The sequence below is a fragment of the Ziziphus jujuba genome, chromosome 11 (assembly GCF_031755915.1).
Source record: "Ziziphus jujuba cultivar Dongzao chromosome 11, ASM3175591v1".
Lineage (NCBI taxonomy): Eukaryota > Viridiplantae > Streptophyta > Magnoliopsida > Rosales > Rhamnaceae > Ziziphus > Ziziphus jujuba.
Genome location: NC_083389.1, coordinates 3,679,361 through 3,699,753, shown reverse-complemented (window position 1 = coordinate 3,699,753; position 20,393 = coordinate 3,679,361). Strand labels below are relative to the sequence as shown.

At 33.7% G+C, this 20,393-nt stretch overlaps 2 pseudogenes; both read right to left on the bottom strand.

Annotated features, from left to right (window-relative positions):
• Positions 1 to 3,577: 3,577 nt before the first annotated feature.
• LOC125418954 (acetyl-coenzyme A carboxylase carboxyl transferase subunit beta, chloroplastic-like) lies at positions 3,578 to 4,644 on the bottom strand (annotated as a pseudogene).
• A 4,279-nt stretch (positions 4,645 to 8,923) lies between these two features.
• LOC132799936 (protein Ycf2-like) overlaps positions 8,924 to 20,393 on the bottom strand; it is a 31,756-nt pseudogene continuing 20,286 nt past the window's right edge.

The window sequence follows — 20,393 nt, the reverse complement described above, 5'->3', positions numbered from 1 at the left end:
AGCAAGAACTTGTTTTAGTTGCAAATCATAAGGAATTCAAACAACTACTTCAAATACAGTATTAGGAAGTACCGCTTGTGGAACCTTGATATCCATAGGCTTATTGGCTAAATAGCAATTGGCACATACAATATGGCCGGTCGCTTCTAGTGGATTTTCATAAACCTGCTATGTAAAAATGGGATATGCATTTGAAATGGGTGCCCAAGTTATTATATATATCATGAGCAAGACGGAAATAGATCGAGTAATCTCTTCCTTTATCAAAGAAAAGGCATTTCTAGTTGGCATGGTTCGATCATTGATCCCGAAAATTTCTACAATAAAATTAGATAAGTCACTAGTATAGTTCCCTATCTATGATTTGCTATTTACTGAAATAATTTTACTGAAACATTAAAGGAAACCCCTATATGGGTAGAAAGAATAAGTACAATTTTGAATGGGTTGCTTATGTACAGAGTAACAAGGATAATAATTGAATCGATCTATCATTTTTCAGTCATTCATTGAATGATAAATAACTAGAAGTGACGAAGATACACGATTTAAGTAACAAAAGATCCAATATTTAAAAATGGTATCTAAAATTACTTGAAAAGTAAAGACAATACCTGATATAATTTGATCATTATGAGCAAATCCAAAATCTTTGTAGATAGAGCCAATCATTAGTTCCCAGCCATGTGGCGAATGGAATCCTATACATAAATCAGTTAATAAAAGAAGAAAAAACCCATGTATTGTGTCACTTAAGTTATATAGGAATTCTTGAACCCAAGAGTTAAGAATAACAAGTTCATCATTTCCTAGAATAGAATAACTGCTTGGAATAATGAAAGAGATTATATTTTGTTGAGAAATGAAAAACGTATCCATACGATTCTCATTGTGCATTTTGATCAATTGGATCGTTTCTTTGTAGATTCCATGGTGAGGCTTTGGTAAATGTGTTTCCGGGTATTCCTTTATCATTTCATCCAAGAGGGAGAGTTCTTCTAATTCTATGAATGTTTTTTAGAATACTGTTTTCTTGAATACCACTCAAACAAATTTCGAAGTGTTTAGTATGCCACCAATTAGTAACCTAAGATTCCATACTTTTATTAAATCAGAGAGAGATCCACCAAGGCAAAAATACTTTAAATGAAAGATATATAAGGGAAATGAATGCTTTCTTTTTTGCCATTTTTTAATCTGGGAATTTTTAAATGAACTCACCTCATTTGTCGACTCAATACTGCTATTTCTATTTCTATCAAGCGTTGGTTCTATTACATTAGAAGTTATAGAGCCCATGAATCTATTTCCTATTTTTTATTTGTGATTCAGTACAGTGGTTAGTCCTTGAATTTAGAAAGAATATAGAAAAACAATAAGAAATGGTGCACTTCAAATTCTAAAAAAAAAAAAAAAAAAAAGCAATTTCGTTTTATGACTATTCCTTATTCATTTGCGTTTAGCTCGAATGAGCGTTCTGAAGAAACTTCAGTTAAGTTGTGCTATGTAAAAAAGAGGATTCTTGAGTTTTTGTTTTTTCCCTCTTGCTAAGAAAGCTGCGATTCTTCGGTTCTTGTTTCAGAATACTTCAATTGGTACACGCAAGAAATAGGCCAACTTGGCAGCCTTTGCTTAATTTCTGGTAGAGTCAAATTCTCATTAGTACGAGTCAAGGGAATGCACCCTTAGCCTTCGATTTCCATGTAAAGGGCACGACAAGCATAAATACCCTCTTTAACTTCTATTCCAATGGACTGAATGTCTTTCATAAGAAATCGAAGGAAGATGCTGTAATTTTTTCCAAGAAATCCCCAACGAAAAATACACACTATTCCTTCTTTTATATCGAATCAATCATAACCACTACCTACATTCCATGAAATTATGCACCACAAATAGGAACTAATAAAAAGACCTGTGACTCCATAAAGAGACATCACAATCCCTTATGGGAAAAAATTATTTGCTGAGAGGGAACTAAAGATATAAAATTCCTACTAAAATAACTCGAAGTTGCAACCAATAAAAATCCTAATGAACCTAAAAAAAGGATAAAGCCCTAGTAGAAATTACTCATTTTTTGAGACCCCACTATAAGTTCTATCCATATACGGTTTGATCTCCAACTCATACTATACCAGATCTAGTTGCATTTTATTGGAATTGGGGAATAACCAAAAAAAAAAATTTACTTTCATTTTTTTTGTTTCCGAAGTTACTTTCATCAACTAGCACTGTTATGATGTAAACTTTTAGGAGTAATTCATCAAATTGCCTAGATCTAAACTAAAATACGAACATCCCTTTCATATGTTATCTTGTAGATATCCACATACATATATCGACTTTACTTTTCCAAAATTCATCCTGATATCGATCCATTTGAAAATAGCTCTAATTCAGTTACTCGTATATCATGTTTACACATTCACACGAGCTTATGCTCGGAAGAAGCCACACATTATACCATATTCTAATAAATAGATAACTATGCTATGATTCACATCAGTCTTAAAAAAAAAAAAATAGATAAGATTTTGGCTCATCATATTTAAATTTTTTTTTTTTTTTTGGAACATGAAGACATAAAGAAACCATTGCAATTGCAGGAAAAACTAAGCCCACTAAAGGCACAAAAATAGAGGGTAAAGTGGTAAGAATTGTCATAGAATGGATACCTCGATTTAATATATTATTTGTACATGTTATTTATTGTTATAAAGATATCTTATAATTCATATATTAATATTACTATTATACTGAGTATACCTAAGTGCGTACATACACTAATTAATATTAATTATTAATAAAGGGTATATAATGTATATATACTAAGATATAATAAAATAAGATAATAAAATAAGAATATAATGAGGATTCTATAATATAAGAGTCTATAGATTGATATATATATTTTTAATATATTTAATATATATTAAAAAAATCTTTCATATATATTAAATAAATAAAAAATTTATAAGTCTGTAAAGTATCTAATATACTAGAATATACTAAATACGTACATAATATAATTAATGTAAATCAAAAGTGTAAATATGTAAATAAAATAAGTAAATAAATGGGTTTATTCATCTTTCAGCATGCAATACATGTATGATAATTCACTTTTTTATTATGTTCATTTTTTATTTGTATTATTCTTCATTTTCGTTTTTCCCTTCGCAAAAATTTTCGTTATAATACGATCCGACAAAAGAGATCCTTAGTAAAATCAAGGATTCTTGAGGGATATAGAAAGATGCAGGACCCCCCGCCCAATTTTATGGACGAAAGAGACAGAATTCGCTCTTTTTATTTTGTTTGATAGAGATTTCTTGATGGGCTATTGATAAAAAAAAGTATCCGCATGATTCTTTTTCCAATTTAATCTTATGTGACCAAAGAAAAATCCATTCCTGGAATTTTGACTTTACTTCTTGTAAACTAAATAACTACTTGGTTACCACAAAACAAGTAATAAATTTAAAACAAGTAACAAATTTTTGAATTTATTAAATCTAATTATTTATTAAATATTAAATTAAGGATAAGGATATATGGCTCTCCTTAATTTTATTTAAGGATATATGGCTCTCCTTAGTTTTATTTTTGATTTCATTTTTCGATTCAAAGGAAAGAAAGCATGGAGCTTAAATAACTCACTCAGAACGCCTTTTAAAGGATTACATGGTACGATTGGATCAAATAAGCCCGTACAGAATAAATATTCAGCTACTTGTGCACCCTTGGGTACTGTCTTATTCAATGTTTGTTCAATTACTCTTTTACCCGCAAATTCAACGTAGCCATTTGGTTCGGCAATAATGATATCTCCTAACATACCAAAACTAGTTGTCACCCCACCCCTACGAGGAGATGAAATGATTGACACATAGAATAACTTATTATTTGATTGATAATAATATAAAGCAAAATATATTTTAGCCATTTGCATCAAGCTTAAAATTCCTTCTTGCATACATGCTCCTCTAGAAGCACACACTAGAATAAAAGGTAAAATTTTATTTGTAGCATGTTCGATCAAATGTGTGATTTTCTCACCCCACTACCAATCCCATACTACCCCCCATAAACTGAAAATTTATAACCTCGATTGCTATAGGAATACCATTTAGTTGACTTATGCCTGTTTGAATAACATCAATTAATCCTATCATTCTTTGATTAAAATCAATATGATCTTTATAAGGTTCCTCCCGCAAATGAAATTTTATGGGATCCCTCGAGACCATGTCTTCATCCAGAGGCTTCCAAGTACTTGGATCAACCGAACTTTCGATTCTATTTGAACGAGTCATTTTCAAAGGACGTCCACAATGTTCACAAATATTCATTTGAAATTTAAATAATTTCTTATAATTTAATCCATAACAATTTTTGCATTGCACCCACAAATATTTGTATTTTTCAGTTATCTTTAAATCACTTTTTCTATCTCTTATTTGTATTTGATTTAGAGGAAATGCTAAATCATTTTTTCTTTCTCTTATTTCAGCTAGAGCTTTCTTTAATTTGTTTTCTTTTAGTTGAGTTAAAACTCTCTCTAAATCCCTTTTTCTTTTTCTTATTCAAGTTAGAGCTCTCTCGAACTCTTTTTTTCTTAGAGTTTTTACACTATCATCCGTACTATAAATGTAACTGTCATTGGAATTGACACCACTACTTAAAATATAACGATCAGTTCTGATTTGAGAACGAAGATAACTATCAATGCAACTAGTATTGTGATTATTCCAACCATATTTATTATCATACATGTAATGATAATAGTGAGGATTGTCACTCTTAAATACATTATTCGGATAACTAGAATTCTAATAACTATAAAAAGAACTTTTTGGTGCACTTAGAAAAGAACGATCGGTGTCAATCTTAAAAATTTGATTTTCAATATCAAAATGTATGGAGTAATGGTCTCTATTACTATCCCTAAAGAAAAAAGTTTGATCAGATATGAAATTTTGAATGTACCTCCTGATGATGACTAAATGATCAACATTACTATAACTATAATTGTTATTCTTAATCCCATTAGGAATTTTTTTAATCATATGATTTATAATCATATCTTTATTTACATTGGTATTTTCATTTTCAATAGGACCACCAAAATTATCCATTGATTTACTTAACCCACACCTGTATTCTAACCCTTTCTTAAACAACATTGAATCAAACTGACATTTTTCCATAGAGCTTTCTTGCCCCTATTTACATAAAAATACAATAAATGAATAGTCATTTGATAAAAATAAGTTGAATATTCTGAATAGAATTTAGAATCAGAATAAGCATATAAATCCAATTGCTAGGATTATTAACTAGTAACAAGTAGATACTGAAAAGAAAAAAAAAAAGTGATTATCCCTTGTGAGAATCTGGAGTATCTTTTCTTTATATGTGATAAAATAGGATGAAATCTTTTTTCAATTCAAAATAATTGAAAAAGTTTTTTTTTTATTTTTTTATTATAAATAGCAAATAGCAGGTTCCTCCATGTTATGTCAAATTGAGATTAAAAAAAGAAAAAGTTGTTTTCTCGTATGAATTGAAGAACCTTTTTTCATAAAGTCTCGCCTACTAATAAGTTTCTATTCCAACACAAAATGAAAAGGACAATATACAAGATGGGTAGAAGAAATTGTGATACTTGACTCGATCCATGATCCGAAACGGCAAGATATAATAATATGTAATCAATAAATGATAATATATAAAATAAAAATATAATTATAAAAATGATAATTAAATTATATAATATAAAAAATAAAAAATACACCAATACTAAGGATCCATACGATTAATTGTGGATCCCGCACAACAATAGAAATGTTTAAGTTGTTTCACCTTATATTTTGTATTTAAGATCTTGTATATCTAGATAGGTTTGTATCTATCAGAAATTGATAAAATCTTTGTATTCAACTCAATGCTTTTACTAAAATATTGGGCCAAGTTTAATTTCAATTACAATTAAGAGAATGAACAATAAGTAATTACTGGATTACAAAGGATCCATTGCTTCGAATTCAAATTTGATATCCTTCCATACTTCATAAGCAGCAGCTAGTTTAGGACTCCATTTATTAGCCTCATGGATAATTTCATTACCCTCATGAGCAAGATCACGTCCCTCATTACAAGCTTGTAGAAATGCTTCTAGAGCTACTTGGTTAGCTACGGCACCGGGCGCATTTCCCCAAGGGTGTCCTAAAGTTCCTCCACCAAATTGTAGTACAAAATGATCTCCAAAGATCTTGGTCAGAGTGGGCATATGCCAAACATGAATACCCCTTAAAGCCATAGGGATAACACATGAAATAAATACCACGGCTTCAATATTTTTCAAGAAAATCATTGTGTAGTAAATCAATAAAGCCTAAAGTGATGTCTCTTTCCCCTTCAAGTTTACCTACTATAGTACTAGCGTGAATATGATCTCCACCACACAGATGTAACGCTTTAGCTAGTACACGACAGTGCATACCATGATTTTTCTATCTATCAATAACTGCATGCATTGCATGGTGGATGTGAAGAAGTGGACCATTATTTCGGCAATAATGGTTTGAAAAAGTATCTAAAAATATCAAATTTAGATATTTGTATCCTATCGAAGTAAGGAACTATGGCATATATGTTTGGAATATATTCCATTTTAAGAGAGTTAAAAAAGCACTATCTGGTTGAAAGGTTCTATACATCCACCCTTTCTCAAGGCACTTCTTTAGACAAAAACCCAGCTTTTTCCTATTTTCGAATGGTAAATATTTCTCAGAACATGGAGTGTGAATCAAACCCTTGTTTGAATTGAAATTGAGATACTAATGCAAGTTCTTCCTATTTGAATAAGATAGATTCATATATGAAAGTGGTTGACAATAAGTTCTTTCAAAAACAGACTACTTGTCCCGCTGTTAGAAGTGTTCCAGAAATGTTTGAGATCGAGTAAATAGCTCTATGAATGAATGGATTGGATCGAATTGGAAAATGGAAAGATTTGTACAAGTTAATGGATTGAATCGAATTGGAAAATGGAAAGATTTGTGCAAGTTATACTTTTCGTCACCATTTTATAAAAAATCATTAGGTATGAATACGTTAGACACCTGTAACTAGTGAAATAGTATCTCTCTCCGAAAAAACATATATATATATATATTTTTACCGTCACACAAAGAAAATATTTTGCTGCGAATGAACAAGATATTGAGGAATTGTCCATACATAAAATAATAATTATTGGTAGGGCCTTTTCCACATAAAAAAGGAATCCTTTGTTACAATAGAAGCAGACGTGATCTGGATTATTCAAGAATCGAAGTTGATTTGGTTTATAAAAAGAAGATATCAATGAATTTCTATGAAATGGTTTCACAGGATTCAGACCATTGTCTTGATCATGTGATATCATTGAGAAATAGGAATCCATGATATTAAAAGATTTCTTGTGATTATTTATAGTATGGAATGACCACTTTGGTATCTTAATGAACAAAAATGGTGATATTGTTCCTCCATTGATCAAGAATTTTGCTTTTTGGGAAGTATCATGATCATCCAATAAGAAAGGTTTCCACTTGTTCAAATGAATGACTTGAAGACCCATTGATTCTAACAACTGATTGCAGAGTTAGATCCTTCGGACCTTTCAATTCATAGATGTGGATCTTGGACCTATGAATGGGGATACTCCTAAAACTCACGAGAAAAAAGGAAGTGAGTTAGAGAAAAAGATAAGAAACTTGGACAAAAATAAAGGAAGTGACTTAAACAAATCTTTTTGGTCGATAACCTTAGACCAATCAATCAAATATAGATTAATACGTAATCGATCAAGCACTGCATGAAAATAAAAATGGTTCCTCTACTTATAAATGAAATGTTCCAAATGTTCCTGTAAATTCTTGCTCCCATTGGACCATTTGTATCTATATGCATTAGGATCCTGATTCATGGATCTCGCGGTTCGGGAAACAAAAATAAAATGATTGAACCATTTCTTATGAATTTTTTTTCAAATTTGATAAATTTTGGTTGATCGTATATTTCATTATAGTTCTATGATTCAGAGTATCATTTCTTATTCGATCCCTTTGAATTCCATATTTGAAGTTACGATCAGATCTATTCATTAAAAATAATCGATTGAATACATTTCTTATGTACCCATAGGTTCTATATTGGATTTGAATCAGATTTTGGATCAATCTCTATTGATTGACTGCTTCCATTGTGTTGTTGCTAGCAAATGCCACTATTTTTGGTTTTGTATCTTCCAAATCATTCCCATAGGAGGCCCGGACCCATTATTTTCTGATCCTTCCATAAAAAGATTCATTTTCTTCATAAAAAATAGGAGGTAGAACCAATAAAGATTTCTTTCTCGATTCATCTATAAAGTTGAATACCTCATTTAAGAATTGTTTTTGATCCTGTCTGTAGGAATCAATAGAAAAGGCAAATCCCTTACGATACACCAGATCTGGCTTGAATATCGATAGAGTGAATAGATCTGCCATTTCTTGAACTTTTGATTCAAAATCATGTTGTAATGTGTATCCCCCCTATTCCGGTCATGGAATAGATGAAATAAATTAAAAAATGGATTTTTGCTCAAGAATGAAATCTTATTGGAACTATCCAATTCATCCTTCAGAACCATATCACATCCTGGATCTGATGAAATAGGATGAATTGAGATGGTATTTTGTAAATACATAATTATCTTGAATATATTAACTATTTCTTTATTTTTTGATTGCCTAGAAAGGACAATAGAAACATCTTGATCTTTATTTAATAATTTTTATCTCTAGTGGACCTCTCAGTAGGATTAGAACCCAGATGAAGTTTTGACCATCAGTCAGAGAAAAAAAAAATGAATAGATCTCCCAAGAAATTATTCGATTTCTTTTAGAAGTAGATGATTATTCATCTGCTTCTCATGTTCCGTGAATACCCGGCACCTTGAGGAATATCTAGAAAGGCATTTAGGGAATCGATCTGATTCTATCTCTATTCGTTTCGTTTGAAGAAAAGAAGGATCCAAAAGAACCAATCTTTCTTTTAGTTGTTGTATCTCTCTTTGATTGATCAATGTGTGATATTCTGAATCATCATTAATAATGGAATCGAAATATTCTCTGGAACAATCGGAAGATCCTTGCAATTGGCTAGAATCCGTTGCTTGAACAAAACTGGATCTTGTGGAATCATATTGAATATTTGACGATGCATTCCATACCTTGCTAAAAAACTGATCTTTGTTTACCAACCATTTATCGTCTAACCAAATCCAATCTTCTTTCTATATGTTCCTCAAACACTCCGATTCATGTGGATTCTTCCCCTAACTAAAGAAGAGATCTTGGTGGAATTGCCACATATGAAATTGAGCACAATTTTGCAAAGAAATCGCCCACTTGTTTCTTGAGAAGAGATGGGAAACATGCTCAATATCATTTGATTGAATAGTTGACCCAACTCCTTGTTGTTTGAAGAAACCCTCATTTCAATAGGTATTTTTTCATGAAAAGCAAACATGAGATAACAAATCTAGTCTTTCACTAAGATTTCGAATAGCTGTCTCGAATTCAAGTTTAATATGTTTTGCCTCTTTCTCGAAGAAAGACGATCAAACAATTCCCAATCATGGTCCTTGTGGATCGGATCATCCATAGAATATACAAAAATAAACTTCAGATATTTGATATCTTTCTTTTTGAATGAGATCTAAATTCAGTGACGGCTTCATTAGATATCTTACAACTAGAATTCCTCTTTCTTCCACTCCAGTTCCTCAACCATCATGAACCCCAGTTAGATTCAGGCATAATACACGTTTTAGTTATTGGGAGAACCTAAGTAATCTCTTTCAGATCTAGGAAACAGTTCTCAAATATCATTTTTCCTTTTAAAAGATACAGGAGTGAAACAATCAACCTATTGATATTGGAAGACCCAAAATATTCTTCCAATGTATCATTTCTGGGTCCAATGAAATTCACAGGTATAGGAATAAGCCCTGTCAAATTGAGATTTTTTCTTTCAACCATCTTTCGATTGTTAATACAATATATAACAACCGCTACTACAAATAATACTACACCCATAATCGTGAAATATCGATTGTTATTGAACCCCATAAATGTGAATTGCATGAAAGTAAGATACTCCAAATTTGGGAGTCCAAGAGTTTTATAAAACGTTATTTATGGAGAAAAAAAATGTGAATCAAAGATCCCACTGAATTGAATTGGGTCCATGAATCTAAGAAATAGTGAGAATACTTTATCTTTCCCAATATCTCTCTTAATTCGAAAATCCAGGATTTGAATTGATGTCTTTTCATTGAGTCCTCCTAAATTGCATTGATTTATCCTTAATATTTCATTTGAATTGGAATTTGGTTATTCACCATGTACGAGAATCCCCGTTAAGCATCCATTGTTGAATGGTTAAAGCGCCCAACTCATAATTGACAAATTCATATGTTCAACTCCTACTGGATGCACACCAATGGGACCCTCAAATAAAATAAGTCTATTGGAATTGGCTCTGTATCAATAGAATCTGATCATCCATACATAACGAATTGGTGTGGTATATTCATATCATAGCATATGAACAGTAAGAACTACCATTCTTATTGAGACTAGAACTCATAGGGAAGAAAATAGATTTATGGATGGAATCAAATATGCAGTATTTACAGACAAAAGTATTTGGTTATTATTGAAAAATCAATATACTTCTAATGTCAAATTAGGATCAACTAAGATAGAAATAAAGCATTGGGTCGTGTTGCAGTTTGGTGTGGTTTTTGGTTGACTTGGCTAAGAGTGTTGTACACAAAGTGTTATTCTTGTGCACAACCTTTAATTCAATTTTTGGTTTGATGTTTAGGTGATTTTTGTGTTTTTTTTTTTTTTTTTTGTATGTTGATATTTAGGATTGTTAGGGTTTTTGTTTTGAAGGAAGAAAAAGAAGATGAAGAGAAGATGTTAGAGTAGGCCACACAAAACTCCAACATGCTATCAGAGCTTTGTTTGAACCATTGAGGGACCTTGTGATCTTTCTTTCTAGCCAATTTTCTTGTGATAGAATTCCCCATTTCATTTCTTTCATTTTTGGTTTGAAGTGGTAGAAAAATCTAGCTAGAAAACTCACTAAAAATCCAATCGAAGAGCCATTTTCTTCAAAAATCCGATTTTATGTCATGGCTTCTCAAAGTTTTGCACCTCCCACTCCACTAAAATTTGAGGGCCAAAATTACTCCATTTGGAGCATAAAGATGAAAGCCTACCTACAAGACTTTGGACTTTAGGATGTGATGGAAGAAGGTTGTGAAGTTGAGAGCAAATGCCACAAAAGCACAAAGACTTGCATATGAGACCGAGATTTCTTCCATCGAGGAATCAAGAAATCTTAATGAGATTACTTTAAGTGAGCTTATCAATACCCTCCAAGCAACCGAACAAAGTGATAGAATTTGGTGTAGGTTTATGTTGTTGTACCCTATAGCACAATCATTCAAGGTGTTAGTCAAGAATGATTGTTGTTGGTTCTTGGTTCTTGGTTCTTGATTTTGTTTTTTTTTTTTCGGGTTTGTTTTTGGTTTTAATGGAGGTTTAGGGTTCTTGAGAAGGTTGTTAGCTTTTGGGAAGAAGAAGAAACCAAAAATGTAGTAGTTGAGAGAGAGAGAGAGCCAAAAATGTTGTTTTTCAAAATCTGTTTTTTGAATATTTTCTTTCTCAACGTTTTTCATTACAATTTTCATACTTTTAAATACATAAAAAAGACAATAAGGCATGCTTCCATATTTAGCAATAAATACAAAAGAATTAAAAGTAACCAACCAAGCCAAACTACCTCAACTAACTCTAATCAATGTGCTAGGCATGCAAGAAACCTTCTTTAATGGGCAGTTCAGCTTGTCTAAGGCATTTTAATTTGAAAACCAACTCCATTTGACTTGAAAATTGTAGGTAAGCCTTTTTGAATATTAAACTATGTTCTACCCAAAAACCAGATAAAATGAAGTCCATTTACCCATTCAAAAGTAAGCAAACCCGAGGCAGTTTTGCCCAGTTTTCTGGGCAACAATACTGCACAAGGGTCAGATTGTTTTGGGCTTAACTCAGCCTTCCCAGCTCCAAATTGGGCCATTCTTTTTGCTGCTGCTTCCTCTGTATATCTAGTTTATCATATCCAAAATGCAGGTCCAAATACCAAACCTAATTCAAACGGCATCCAAGGAAGTGAACTTATGTTGCTGGAAATACAATTCCAGCAACTAGACAAAAAGGGCCTTAAGCTAGATAATGAGCTTAGGGCATTACAAAAAGGATATTGTTCTTAAACATTACAAGATAAAATAAAATGCATAAACATAAATAATATTTGGTCTTTGATGTTACAAAACAAAGAGTGCAAGTGTAACCGAACTACCTTGCACATTGTGGCAAGATCACCACATTTCAACACAAAGAAGAGCCATAAGAAAGGAGGAGTCATTGGAAAGTGTTTTTATGTCTAGTCAAAGCAAAAAGAAGAATAAAAAGAACAACAACAAGAATAAAGGAGGAACCGGCTATGGAGGTTTCAACAACAACAACGACAATTCCAATAACAACAACAATGCATGGCAACAACAAGGAGGACAACAACAAAACCGTGGGGGTGATCTACCATGCCCCCATTGCAAGAAGCATGGACATGCACCAAACAAGTGCTTTTGGAGACTGGATGAAACTTGTGACAAATGTGGGAAAAGAGGACATGTCGGCAAAGTATGCAAGCAATGAAGGCAACAAGCAAATGTTGTAAATGAGGAGGCCGAGACCTTATTTGTGGCTACATGCCTTAAAGCTACAAGTAGTGGTTTTAGTTGGTTGGCAGACAGTGGTTGTTCACACCACATGACTTTTGAAGAAACCAACTTTATGGAGCTTGACCGATCCTACAAGACAAGGGTGAAGATTGGGAATGGAAGCTTCATGGATGTAAAAGGAAAATGTGACATCTCATTTAACACCAGTAAAGGTACAAAACTTACCCAAAATGTTCTATATGTGCCTTCATTATGTGAAAACTTGTTGAGTGCTGCACAATTGGTTGAAAATGGATATGTTTTGAACTTTGGTTGTGATGGTTGTTTGATATCGGATGCTTTTGGAAATGAGGTGTTTAAAGTTTCCTTGAAAGATAAAAGCTATAGGTTGATTTTACTAGATAGTGAAAAAGCTTTAAAAGGCAAAGTTTAGTCCATTTCTCAACTTTAGCATAAAAGCCTTGGTCACTCTAGTTATGGTCCAATGAAGAATGCTAATGCTTTGGTGAATGATATGCCCTTAATTGATGATGTGAAAAATGTGTGTGAAGTTTGTCAACTTGAAAAGTCCATTAGGTTGCCATTTCCTAAAATTGATGCATGGAGAGCCAAGGAGAAGTTAGAACTTGTTCATTCGAATGTGTGTGGTCCCATGAGTGTGTCTTGCTTGAGTGGTCATAAATACTTTATCACCTTTATTGATGACTAGTCTAGGATGTGTTGGATTTATTTTCTCATATAAGTCACAAGTTCTAGAAAAATTTATGGAATTCAATAAGTTGGTTAAAAATCAAAGTAGGTCCCCTTTGAAATGCTTGAGGACCAACAATGGTGGTGAATATACTAGCCCAGCTCTTGAATATTTTTGCAAAGAAAATGGAATAATTCATTAGTTTACTACACCATACACACCACAACATAATGGTGTGTGTGAGAGGAAGAATAGGACATTAATGGAGATGGCTAGGTGTATGGTACATGAAAAGAAAATGCCAAAGAAATTTTGGGCCGAGGCTATCTATACTAGTTCCTACATTCAAAATTGATGCTTCACCAAATCCATTGAAGGCAAGAAACCTTATATGTTGTGGTTTGGAGAGAAATTATCTTTAGAGAATGTTCAAGTGTTTGCTAGTGTGTGCTTTCTCCATGTTCACTCACACATGAGAAATAAGCTTGACAAAAAGGCTAATGTTGGTGTATTGGTGGGATATAGTGAGGTTACCAAAGGTTTTAGGGTCTATAACATAGAGACCAAAAAGCTTATGATAACAAGAGGTGTGAAGATTGATGAGAATGGAAAATGGGATTGGAGTAAGGAGGAGCTATTGGTGAATGGGGATGAGCCATGGTTTGAAGAAGAAAATGAAGAAATAAATGTTCAAAACAACAATGATGAAGATGACAAAGATGAAGACAATGAAGAGGATGATGATCTATTCCAAGAAATCATTGGAACCGATTTTGAAGGTTGGTGAGGTGTTAGAGGGAAGAGATCTTTGTCCGAGATTTATGAAAGGTGTAATGTTGCACTTGGTGACCCTATATGTGTGCAAGAGGCCTTGATGAAGAAAGAGTTGAAGGAAGTAATGGATATGGAAATGAAGATGACTGAGAAGAATGAGACATGGTCCTTTGTCACTAAACGGAAAAAAAATAAAGAAATTGGTGTCAAATGGATCTTTAAAACTAAATTATGCGAATCCTTCCGAACCTGTACAACCGACAACCGACTGGGGTGCCGATCCGTTACGGATGAAGGTGGGACCAATCCGTAGAGCAGAAGCCAAGAAGTTCAAGGATAACCTTGCTGTGCTTATTCAGAGGATAAATCATAATCAAGAAGGAATGATCATGACCAAAGAACCAAGACATGTTTTGCCGATACAAGCACTAGAGACTGGTACGGACCTGGGTGACGGTTTTGGTACATTTTTGTAGTCTGGGAAGCATGAAATGGTTCCAATGCTTTATGGTTTCAATACATATGCCTAAGAGGTAATGGAATCAAGTTAAACCAGCCTCAAATGCAATCAAAAATGGCTTGTACGGACAGCATCAATAATTTGGCCGAATTTGATGTATTGCTTGCTGGCTTTACTGTATTTTACTGTATTAGCCTTTTCTTATTTTTCCAAGCATGGGCAACGTGTGGGACTTCATATTCAGCTTATTTGGCATCCTAAAAAGCATCTAGAAGCTAATTTGGAGCTAAAAGAGGTCAAAGATTGATCAAAGTCAACTTGATAAAAAAGGCTAGCATTTTTAGTTTCCTAATTTGTTTTTTACTTTTTGTTTTAGGAAACTATCATTACTTTTTGGCTTTTATTTATTTATTTTCTGGAAAAATAACTTTAGGAAGGTTTTTATTTTATTCTTTCCATTGTAAATTAATTAATTCCTAATTTAATATAAAGGAATTAATTAATCAAACTTAGATTAGGAAAGGAAGTATAGTTTCGGCCAACTAGGTTTCTTTATGTGTGGTGGCCGGTTTTCTTTATGTTCTAGGGTTTTTAAGTTGTCTATTCAAAGCCTATTTAAAGGCTTAGTTATCAGTAAGAATACAAAAGTCAAGAGAAATTATTTGTTTCAAGTGCCAAGAAAGAGGACATATAGCCAGCCAGTGCCCGAATAGAAGGATAATGGTAATTAGGGGTAATGGAGAGGTGGAATCCGAAAGTGAGGCTAGTGAGGCTGAAATCGAACATGAAGATGAAGGACTTGATGATGAGGCCGAACCGTTAAACACATCAAATGTTGAGCTAAATTTGGTCTCAAGGAGGGTACTTGCTGTTTACAAGGATGAAGAACAAATTCAACAAGAGAACATCTTCCACACTCATTGTGAAATACAAGGTAAAATTTGTAGCATGATTGTAGATAGTGGGAGTTGTACTAATGCAATAAGTAACCTTGCAGTTGATAAATTGGGCTTAAAAACAATAAAACATCCTAAACCATATAGATTACAATGGCCTAATGATAGTGGTGAGATGAAAGTAAACAAACAAGCCAAAGAAAAATTTAATATAGGTAGATATGAGGATGTAGTTTTATGTGATATTGTACCCATGATTGCTGGACATATACTATTCGGTAGGCCATGGCAATTTGATAAAGATGCTACTCATTTTGGTCGAGGAAATAGTATTGTTTTCAGGTTCAAAGGGAAAAAGGTTAAGCTGGAACCATTATCTCCTAAAGACGTTTACAAAGACCAATTACAAAGGCAACAAAGGAGAGAAGCCAAAAAGCTCAAGGAAAAAGCAAGTATGGCACCAACGGCTTCACTATCCTTTCAAGAAGGTAGGAATGATATTGCTGATCAAGGTAAGATTTCTAAGACTCATATTGAGTGGAAAGATCAAGGAAAAACCAAAAGAGAGGGGAAAGAAAGTGGCAAACCCGAGAGCTTGGATAAGGAAGGGAAATCCGAATGTTTGCGCCAATCCAAGGGGGAAAAAGAAAAAGAAAGAAAAGAAAGGTCAAGTAGCAACTTTTATTTGAGTTTAGGGGATATTAATAATGTTATTGAGTGTAAGAAACCTTTATTGGTCATGATTTATAAAGAAAATTATTTTAATGATCAAACTAACTTTGAAGAACTTGAATTGCCAAGTTCAATGATTTCTCTTTTGAAGGAATTTGGAGATGTCTTCCCAAATGAAATTCCAAGTGGACTACCACCTATTCGAGGGATAGAACATCAAATTGACTTTGTTCCAGGGGCTACCATACCAAATAGACCAGCTTATAGGAGCAATCCCAAAGAAACAAAGGAGCTGTAAAAACAGGTAAGTGATTTACTTGACAAAGGTTATATTCGTGAGAGTTTAAGTCCATATGCTGTACCTGTTTTGTTGGTGCCAAAAAAAGATGGTACATGGAGAATGTGTGTTGATTGTAGGGCTATAAATAACATTACCATCAAATATAGACATCCCATTCCTAGATTAGATGATATGCTTGATGAGTTGCATGGTGCTTGCATGTTTACAAAAATTGATGTTAGGAGTGGTTATCATCAAATTAGGATGAAAGAAGGTGATGAATGGAAAACCGCATTCAAAACTCCTTTTGGACTATCCAATGCACCTAGTACTCTCATGAGACTTATGAATCATGTAATGCGTCCATTTATTGGTAAATTTGTGGTTGTTTATTTTGATGACATTCTAATATATAGCCGAAATTTGGATGACCATGTGGGTCAACTTAGGCAAGTTTTGCAAGTTCTTAGAAAGGAAAGATTGTTTGCTAACATTGAAAAATGTGATTTTTGCAAAGATGAGCATGTATTTCTAGATTTTGTTGTAATAGTGTTTGGCCTAGGAGAATTGATTTGGTTGCACTTACGAAAGGAAAGATTTTCCGAACAAAGGAAATCATAACTCATGCCAAGGGGTGATGGACCTTTTCAAGTTATGGAGAGGATAAACGGCAATGCCTATAAACTTGATTTACCGGGTGAGTATAATGTTAGTGCTACATTTAATGTTGTTGATTTACCTCCTTTTGCTGCAGGTGATGACTTCGATTTGAGGACAAATCGTTTTCAAGTGGAGGGGAATGATGCGAATCCGCCCGAACCTGTACAACCGACAACCCGCTGGGGTGCCGATCCGTTACGGATGAAGGTGGGACCAATCACTAGAGCACAAGCCAAGAAGTTCAAGGATAACCTTGCTGTACTTATTGAAAGGATAAATCATAATCAAGAAGGAATGATCATGACCAAAGAACCAAGACCTGTTTTGCTGATACAAGCACTAGAGACTGGTACAGACCCGGGTGATGTTTTGGTATATTTTTGGAGTCTGGGAAGCATGAAATGGTTCCAATGCTTTATGGGTTAAATACATATGCCTAAGAGGTCATGAAATCAAGTTAAAGCAGCCTCAAATGCAATTAAAAAGGGCTTGTACGGACAGCATCAATAATTTGGCCGAATTTGCTGTATTGCTTGCTGGCCTCACTATATTTTACTGTATTGGCCTTTTATTATTTTTACAAGCATGGGCAATGTGTGGTACTTCATATTCAGCTTATTTGGCATCCTACAGCTCAAAGAGGTCAAAGATTGATCAAAGTCAACTTGATTAAAAAGGCTAGCATTTTTAGTTTCCTAATTTGTTTTTTACTTTTTGTGTTGGGAAACTACCATTACTTTTGGCTTTTATTTATTTATTTTCTGGAGAAATAACTTTAGGAAGGTTTTTATTTTATTCTTTCCATTGTAAATTAATTAATTCCTAATTTAATATAGAGGAATGAATTAATCAAACTTAGATTAGGAAAGGAAGTATAGTTTCGGCCAACTAGGTTTCTTTATGTGTGGTGGCCATTTTTCTTTATGTTCTAGGGTTTTTAAGTTGTCTTTTCAACGCCTATTTAAAGGCTTAGTTATCAATAAGAATACAACTTTGATTTGATTGAGAAAATACTTGTGAGATTAATTATCTCTTTGTTCTTTGAGAACACCATTAGTGAATTGGTTGTTTTAGCTTGACTTATCAATAGGTTTTCCATCCCCTATTGTGGCATCTACATTATACCAAGGTTTCTAACCACAGGTTGGTTAGGGGTTGAGGTCCATTCCATTAGAACTTGAACTTAATTGAGATCCGGGCTAATATAAAACGGGTTTAGGAGCAGGTCGTTGTAGGTTCGTATCACCAAATGCAATCTAGATTACACCATTTACAAACACAACGCAAGGTTGGTCGTCAAAAGTTATGCACAACAAGCCGGAGCTGACTATGGGGAGATGTTTGCACCCATAGCAAGGATGGAAACCATTAGACTCATCCTTGCTCCTTCGGCTGCCAAGCAATTGAGTGTGTTTCACTTGGATGTGAAATCGACATTCTCGAATGGTGTATTGCAAGAAGAAGTGTATGTGAAGCAATCCGAAGGCTATATGATGGAGGACATGAAGATAAGGTTTGTGAGCTTCACAAAGCCTTATATGGTCTTAAGCAAGCACCTAGGGCTTGGTATGGAAGGATGGATGGCTACTTACTTGGACATGGCTTCTGGAGGAGCCAAAATGAATCAACTTTATATGTGAGGGTTGAAGGAAGTATGATAGTGGTTTCTTTGTATGTGGATGACTTGTTGGTCATCGGTGAGGACCCAAGGAATGTGGATAAGCTAAGGCATGAACTTGAGAAGGAGTTTGAGATGTCTAGCTTAGGTCTCATGAATTACTTCCTTGGTGTGGAAGTAATGCAATGCCAAAGAGGAATATTTATATCACAAGAAAAGTACATCAAGGATCTGTTGGAGAAATTTAATCTTGAAGAATGCAATCCAATGAGCACTCCAATGATCCAAGGAGAGATGTACCAAAAGGAGGATGGCACACCAAAGTTAAATCCTAGTCTTTATCGATCCTTAATTGGTAGTTTGCTTTGTGTGTGCTCATCTAGATTAGATATTATGTATGCCGTGTATGTGCTTTCAAGATAGATGTAAGCACCCACCCAAACTCATCTTAAAAGTGCTAAAAGAGTTCTTTGGTATCTTAAGGGCACTAGTAATTATGGAATTTGATATGAAGCAAAGGATGAGTTGAAGCTTGTTGGCTATTCGGATAGTGATTGGGCAGCGGCATTGATGATATGAGGAGTACTTCAGGCTACTTGTTTTCACTTGAGAGTGGTCCTTTCTCATGAAATGAAAAGAAGCAAAGCACAACGGCTCAAAGTACCGCGGAAGTCGAATACGTTGCTTGCTCATCTTGTGCAAAGCAATGTATGTGGTTAAGGAAGTTGATGGGAGATCTTGGTCATACTTAAGAAAGTCCAACCATCATCAAATGTGACAACACTTCAGCAATTTCAATAGCCAAGAACCAGGTACAACATGGAATAACAAAACATATTCTGGTGAAATATCATTCCATGAGGGAGTTTGGAGATCTTGGAGAAGTCTCTTTGGAGTATGTGAATTTGGGGTAGAACCTTGCAGATGTATTCACAAAGCCACTTGGAAGACCAGATTTGAGGCATTAAGGACTACCCTTAATGTCTCTAGCAAGATTACCAGGGAAGACTGTTGAAAATGTAGTAATTTTGCCACCTTGTGCAAACCAAAATCTACCAAGGTTTGCACCCTCTTTCTTTCTTTAAAAGAAATATTTTGTTGAATAACCTAATGCAATATTTATGTGTATGTTTTTTGTTCCTTTTAATATCTTTTTAAATGCCTAAATTTTATTGTATTTAATTTAGGAATTACCTCTTTGTTGGGTATTGATTTTATTTTGTAAAACGGCTATGTGTTGGAAACAGTGTTTCCAGCAACATAGGTCCATTTTTGGGGCTGGCATTCTCAAGCTTTGAGAATACAAATTCTTGTTGTACATAAAACATTTATTTTGGTCAGAATCATTAGCGAAAATAATCAAATGATTCTGGTGATACATTCGAGTATTAAACGTTTCACAATTAGTAAACTATATTTATTGTGATAACCTACATTTTCCAGCAAACTCGATCCATTTAAACCATGATCATGAGCAAATGCATAA